The sequence below is a fragment of the Gekko japonicus genome, unplaced genomic scaffold (genome assembly GCF_001447785.1).
Source record: "Gekko japonicus isolate JY-2015 unplaced genomic scaffold, Gekko_japonicus_V1.1 scaffold681, whole genome shotgun sequence".
NCBI lineage: Eukaryota > Metazoa > Chordata > Lepidosauria > Squamata > Gekkonidae > Gekko > Gekko japonicus.
This window is the reverse complement of record NW_015165254.1, coordinates 454,338-460,571: the sequence shown is the minus strand read 5'-3', so window position 1 is coordinate 460,571 and position 6,234 is coordinate 454,338. Positions and strand designations below refer to the sequence as shown.

At 42.0% G+C, this 6,234-nt stretch overlaps 1 protein-coding gene across 1 annotated transcript in view; it reads left to right on the top strand.

The window, feature by feature from the left end:
* Nucleotides 1-201: 201 nt before the first annotated feature.
* The window catches only part of PLEKHH2 (pleckstrin homology, MyTH4 and FERM domain containing H2), an 89,459-nt gene continuing 83,426 nt past the window's right edge, over nt 202-6,234 (top strand). The window contains exon 1 of the mRNA XM_015410160.1: nt 202-328. The gene's annotated coding sequence lies outside the window, so the exon portion shown is untranslated. The remainder of the gene's footprint in view (nt 329-6,234) is intronic.

Here is a 6,234-nt window from a genome sequence, read left to right as displayed (position 1 = left end):
AACAACTCCGTCGCTCTCCAAACTCCAAGCGACGTGTTGCGGTTTTTCCTCCCCTCCGCGCAACTCTTGGCAGCCTTTGGCCGACAGAAGCCACCCCTTTTACAGAGAGGCCTCAGAGTCCCGCCTAAACTGTTGCTGAGTGGTCGGCCGCGCTGCCGCTCAGTCCAGGCCCCACGGACCGTAGTTGGGGATGGTGCTGGTGGAACAGACACTGCGAGAAACACTCAGAAAAGGCAGTTACAGAACCTCTGGGATAATCTGAAATCCCGGTCGGAGAAGATTCGCCCGTCAGGGTCACCGAGGGACCGGAGCGTCCCTCCGTCCTCAGGTTTGGCTTAACCCTTTGTCCCCCTTCGCTTCCTCTTCTCCACCCCCTCCCCGAGGAATGGGACGCTGTGAAAGTTTAGGCGGCGGGGCAGGCAGCGAGTGCTCACTGGGAGCAGGGAGAGTAGTAGCGTTGTTTGTTAGTCATGCCTCTTTCTTTTTCCCTCCTTCCTCCCTCCCTCCTTCCTCCCTCCCTCCCTTTCCCCCTTCTGTCTCTTTCCCAGCTGCGTTGGGAACTTTAGCAGACCCCAGGGGGGGGGGGGGGAGTGTTGCCGCAGTGCAGAGATCAAATCGAGCAGAGCTGTGTGCTGTTTCTCGCCCATTTTCTCTCGTCGAGGTGTGGTGAAAGTAAACGTTCTTCGAAGTACCTTAAGTATCCCTGGCAACGGTAGAGTGGCAGGGCTTTACAGTTAGCTCAGGGGCATGGAACGTGTGAAGTGATTATTAGCAAGGATGGTGCCTCTGAACGTGTGGACTGGCCATTCCCTTCCAATTCTCAAACGTCTGGGATTTAGGGGAAGGGACTTTGCAATGCTATCCTAAGGAGAATTACAGCACTGACTTTAGTGGCCTTTAAAGAATGTAACTCAGTTTAGGATTGCACTGCTGGAGCCTTGTGACTTCTCTATCTAGACTTGACAAATCTGGGGCAGAAGGAAGATGAATGGCACATCGTTATGAACTGAAGGGCTGAAAAGCAGCAGAATATGTCAGTGGGTGTCATGCATACCTGTAGTCTATATGCATCGTGTACTGGTTAGAGTAGCTGACTAGGATCTGGGAGGACCAAGTTATAATTCTCATTCTGCTGTGGAAGCTCACTTAGTGACTTTGGGCCAGCCACTGTCTCTCCAGCCAAACTACCTCACAGGGTAGGAGGGGAGAGTGGTGTTGTAAACCACATTGTGTCTACAATGGCAAGAAAGCAAGGTATAAATAAATTTAAAAGATTTGAAAAAAAATGATGAATTGGGGCTCAAGTCTGCCTGGAACTCACAGTCTGCCTTGAAATTGTTAGCACACAGTCATAGAAGCATTAGGACTAACTGTGCTATGGGAAAAGCACTCACTCTATTCATTTTCAGTAGCCTCTTCCTTCATTATTCATATATTCTACAGTTGTCCTGGTGTATAAAATATGTTCCAGAGCACTGGCTCAGATTCAGCCTCAGTAAGAAAGCTATTCTGCAAGTCCTTTGATCACTACATTTGCTTTTTCATTGGCCACAGTTCACATACAAAGGCAAGCAGATATGAGCGCAACACACAGAAAGCCCTTGTCATCGTCCAGACTCTGAAGACCCACCCTTGAGAATTTTTTTTCTGCTCCTCATGCTGGCCAGGTTCCCAGAATTTAACTGCTCTTGAGTGGGAATATGGTCAGTGATCTCTTGTCTTGTGATAAGGGAATAGCCTTGAATTGTAAAGAAATTCACAACTGGAAATTGTACAGGGAGTACAATAGCATAATTTTTCTATAATAGAAACTCCTAGATAATTTTTCCATAGGACAGTAGTCATGCCTATGTATACTACCTATAGATACATACAGATTTATGATAAAACTTCACAAACTATCTTACCAACATCCAGGCCCGTAATGACGGTGGGGTATTTAAGGGCTCCACCCTCTCAAATGTGAGACAAACTCCACAACAACTGCTGCCCCTCTCCCTCTCCCTCCCCTCTGTGACATTAAAAGGGCCTTCCAGCTGATTGGTGGGAGCACATGGCCCGCCAATCAGCTGAAGGGCCCTTTAATTCTTGCAGGGAAGGAGGGAGGGGCAGCCGCACACCTTCCCTGAACTCCAAGTGGCTTGAAAGGAAGACAGCACTTAATATAAGATAACCCCCTTTAAAATGTTATACACAAAATAAAATTATTGGACACAACTGTAACTGTGCAGATATAAGATGCCCCTCCCCTTTTGATGGCATACCTAGGGGGGAAAACTAGTCTTGCATTTCAGTAAATAATGTAGATACTTTTGCAAAATAAAGGTGTCGCAATAGTCAGAGTGATCCTAGAAGGAAGGCATTTTCCTGTATTCTTTGTTATGTCCTGTTTGTGAAGGACAAAACAGTGATAGTCCTAATATCGAGGTCCTCTGATACAAATTGTGATACATATAGCCCCACTTTGCACTGGCTTTTATACATATAGCCCCACTTTGCACTGGCTATTTCCAAACATAGACTGGAACTTGGAAGAGTCAATGGGGAAACTAGTCTTGCATTTCAGTAAATAATGTAGATACTTCTGCAAAATAAAGGTGTCGCAATAGTCAGAGTGATCCTAGAAGGAAGGCATTTTCCTGTATTCTTTGTTATGTCCTGTTTGTGAAGGACAAAACAGTGATAGTCCTAATATCGAGGTCCTCTGATACAAATTGTGATATTGTAAGGTTACGTGTAACAAAGGTTTTATACATATAGCCCCACTTTGCACTGGCTATTTCCAAACATAGACTGGAACTTGGAAGAGTCAATCACAAAGATCCTTTGCCTGTAACTTCACTGACATTGTGTTACATCACTAAGCAGTCACCCACTGAGAGCCAGTCTGGTGTAGTGGTTAAGTGTGCGGACTCTAATCTGGGAGAACCGGGTTTGATTCCCCACTCCTCCACTTGCACCTGCTGATGTGACCTTGGGTCAGTCACAAGCTCTGGGCACAGCTGGCCTTGAAAAAGAGCAGTTTGTGTCAAGAGTTCTCTCAGCCCCACCCACCACACAGGATGTCTGTTGTGGGGAGGGGAAGGGAAAGGAGTTTGTAAGCCGCTCTGAGACTCCAAGTGAAGGGCGGGGTATAAATCCAATCTCTTCTTCTTCTGAAGTGGTAGGCTATGAGCTTTTGTGATTCACTGCTCACTTCTTCATGTCTTACTACATTTTTCCTTCAGTCTGCTTTCAGGTAGTGGAGAAATGAATTTTGTATGCTAAAAAGTAAAAATGCAACCAATGGTTTATTTAAAATAGTTTTATTTCAGAACATATTTTTATATTCTGGCACTTGAAAAGGACATTTCTTGCTAAACTGGAAAAAAGAGCTACTATAGCAAAATGTAACAAAGTTCTTCTATTTCATGTTTGTTTACATTGCATATTGGGAAGGTATTTAGGGCAAAACCTTGACCTCATTGAAATCACTGGGTGTTTTTTTTGTGATTTAAATAGGAACAACTTTTCACTCTCTTCTTGGTATAAATATTCATTATAGAGTCACTAATGGCTCCAAAGCGATTTCATTCCTATTTAGCAGAGCCTTAATGTTTCTATTCACCATCTTAGATGAGCCTTTGGATAAGTGGCTGTAGAATCCATTGCTGGATCAGGACCTTAACTTTCTTTTGGTGGCATCAGCCTTCTAAAACATCTTCCCCTCCTAAAAAGATTAAAAAGAAACCACCATTGCAAGTAACAAGTTAAAGCAACTATTCTTGAATCTCATGGCTAGCAAGTACAGGACTTTAACCCCCCCCCCCCAGTTTCTTATCACGTCAATACCACTAATTCAGATACATGCAAAATGTTAATCTACTATATCATGTTTTTGCCTTAAAAATAATATATCAAAATAGATCATACACAAGGCATACACTTTACTATGCAAAACTGAATTATTCAAGAGGAGTTTTCTACACAGGTGATAGGGTAGCAAGGTACAAAAGGCATCACAAAGTTACTTGGATAAATTATTGGAGACTGTGGTCCATACTACTGTGTATAGTGTGCTGTGGGTTGTATCCTATTTAATGTGTCATGTTAACACTTATACCTTGCTTTAATTTTGTTTTTAGACTTCTGGTTGGTTATACAACTCAAATCCGATTTCATTGTTTATAGCATGTCTAGTCTTGTTGATTGTATTGACTTACTCTGCATAATCCGCCTTGATAAAGGCAGACCATTAATAATGTAAATAAATAAATTTATCAAAATGAAAATACAGCCCATCCCAGTCTGTTCAAAATTGAATAAAATGTTTGACAGCCTCTAACCCTAATAATTGAACCAACCAATTTAGCATATCAAAGTAATTTTATTAAAACTACCATGCTGGTTAAAGTGCTGGACTAGAATCTGGGAGATGTGGGTTCAAATTTTTTATCTGCTATTGTGCTCACTGGGTGACTTTGAGTCAAGTCACTCACAGATGAACCAGCTCTGAGCTCCTTGGAGAAGCAGTGGGATCAGTTTGCACCAAACAGATAAATGGGGGGGAAAGCAGCACAGAAGGGAAAATGTGCGTAGGTTCGCAATGCTGAATCAGAATGCTTAGGCAAGCCAAAGTGATGAACTCATTTATTTTTCCCTTGAGGACTTGAACAAGAGACGGGAAGTCATTGACTCATAAGTAAGATCATTCACTGTGGAACTGTAAACAGCATGTATTGTGCCAGTAAATATTTCCGTAGCCCTTTGCTTTTTGGAAAATCCAAAGCAAATAATTTGCTATTAATATAAATAAAAACCCCACAATAATGGTGGTTCATCTCACACTTTATACAAGTGAAATTATATTTGTATCTCAGTTGAATATTAGATTTATTGGAACACTGAAAAATTCCACCCTTTTTATCATGATGATGTTTTCATAGTCATGTTTGTAGATAATGTTTCCATAAAACCTTAGTGTTTGCACTACAGAGAAGCTTCTAAAACAAATGCAAATGCACTTGGATAGGAAGAACTGTCTATACGCTGTATCAGGAACAGTAGTAGAGTGAATTGCTGTTATAGCTATATGAAATGATGGAAGTTTGGCTTAATTTCTAAACTTCTTTGTAGGTATGATGCACCAAAGAAATTTTCTGTTATTTTAATCCACGTGATAAGAAATTCCACTAGTGATTACTTGCTTTGATTTCCCAATTTTTAATACCAGCTTTGGTGACTGCTTCACAAAGTTCCAATGAGCCACTGAGAAGTTCCATTATACTGTTTGGTGTTATTCCTAGACAGATTTTGAATTTTAAACTTAGAAACAGCATTATGAATAGTAATGGTATTTTAGCCACAGAATTATGTTGATTGTAGTTTTCTAATTGAGCTGTTGACCAATGGATTTTGTGTGTGTGTGTTTTAATGGGGAGTTAGAAAAGTAGGAGCAACACTAATAAATATGAGGAGGAAAGTTGAGGAAGGTAGGTGATAATGTGAACTATATCATCTGGCCGTAGGAAACCCCAGAATGTATGCCACACTGCAGAATGGCAGACCATGATGCTTAATATGGCAGTTTCCTTATTTATTTATTTATTTATTGCATTTATACCCCGCCCTCCCCAATGGGCTCAGGGCGGCTTCCTTGTTCTACTGTAAAAGCAGAGTCATAGTCATGCTAGGATAAGGTCAGGTCACTGTGGGAATCAAGAGTGCAGGCTGGAATCAGCAGTATTATCAGGAAGGGATCCCCTCCAGTACAGTAGCAATTGAATAGAGAGTGGTAGTTCTGAAAGAAGTGTAAAACTCCCGTTTGGTGCCCTCACTAGGCCCCTACACACAAAGCGTATTTTAGGAGCAGACACAAAGCAGGTATTATCTTTCTGCACTGCAGTCAGATTCTTAAGTGTGTGAACTGCGAGCAATACTACTGATGTTTCTAAAGCTCTTTTATTTTTAATCCTTTCTTGTTGTTGTTCAGTCGCACAGTCGAGTCTGACACTTCACGACAGTATCACGCTAGGCCCTCCTGTCTTCTGCCATCCTCCGGAGTTTGCTTAATTTCATGTTTGTTGCATCGATAACACTGTCTAACCATCTCATCCTTTGCCGTCACTGTCTTCTTTTACCTTCAAGCTTTCCCAGCATCAGGGTCTTCTCCAGTGAGTGCTCCCTTCTCATTTGGTGGCCAAAGTATTTGAACTTCAGCTTCAGTATCTGGCCTTCCAGGGAACAGTCAGGGTT